The sequence below is a fragment of the Crocuta crocuta genome, unplaced genomic scaffold, assembly GCF_008692635.1.
Source record: "Crocuta crocuta isolate KB4526 unplaced genomic scaffold, BGI_CrCroc_1.0 scaffold170, whole genome shotgun sequence".
In the NCBI taxonomy this organism is placed as follows: Eukaryota; Metazoa; Chordata; class Mammalia; order Carnivora; family Hyaenidae; genus Crocuta; species Crocuta crocuta.
In genome coordinates, this window is record NW_027527853.1 from 791,868 (window position 1) to 792,917 (window position 1,050).

A 1,050-nucleotide genomic window follows, 5' to 3' on the forward strand; every position below is an offset into this window, starting at 1 on the left:
CTTCAGTAAAGAAATAATCTGAACCTTTTATTTACTTAACATTACTGTGTAACAGGTACTTTTACTTACATATTTTAACTCATTTGTTATTATTATTATTTTAGAGAGAGAGAGAACATGAACAGGGGAGAGGGGCAGGGAGGAAAGAGAGATAGAGATAGAGAGAGAGAGAATCTTAAGCAGGCCCCCATGCTCAGTGTGGAACCTGATGTGGGGCTTGATCCCATGACCCAGGGATCATGACCTGAGCCGAAATCAAAAGTTGGACTCGGGGTGCCTGGGTGGCTCAGTCGGTTAAGCGTCTGACTTTGTCTCAGGTCATGATCTCATGGTCCATGGGTTCAAGCCCTGCGTCGGGCTCTGTGCGGACAGCCAGCTCAGAGCCTGGAGCCTGTTTCCAATTTCATGTCTCCTTCTCTCTCTGACCCTTCCCTGCTCATGCTGTCTCTCTCTCTCTCTCTCAGAAATAAATAAAACATTAAAAAAAAAAAGAGTTGGACTCTCAACTGACTGAGCTACCCAGGCGCCCCCATCCTTAACTCATTTAATCTCCTCACTGACTTTATGAAGTGGTTATTTTTATATTAATTTTTACTGATGAAGATATAGAAGGTCAGAAAGTGCAAGCAATTTGCCTACGATCACAGAGTTAGTGTGGTAGAGCTGGGATTTAACCTAGATTTGTTGAATTCTCTGGTGATGTATGCCAATTTGCCTACTCAATATTCATTCTCTCCTCTTTATTATAAACAGAATCCCAATTTTATATGAGGCAGCAAAAAGACTATTTCTCAACCTTCTTTTCAGCTGGGAGTGGCTATGAGAGATAAGTGGGAAAGGGTTGGATGGGACTTTCAAGAATGACTGAGCTGGGCTCTTCTCATCTTCCTTGTTCCTGTCTAGAAATTAGATGTTATCACATGAAATCCAGCACCTGTTCTGTGAATATGAAAGAACCTTAAGAATGGAAGCTGCATGCCAATGCTAAGGATACTGGAATATGAGAAATAGGAGTCTGAGACCCTAATGACAATGTGGTGCCACCATAAC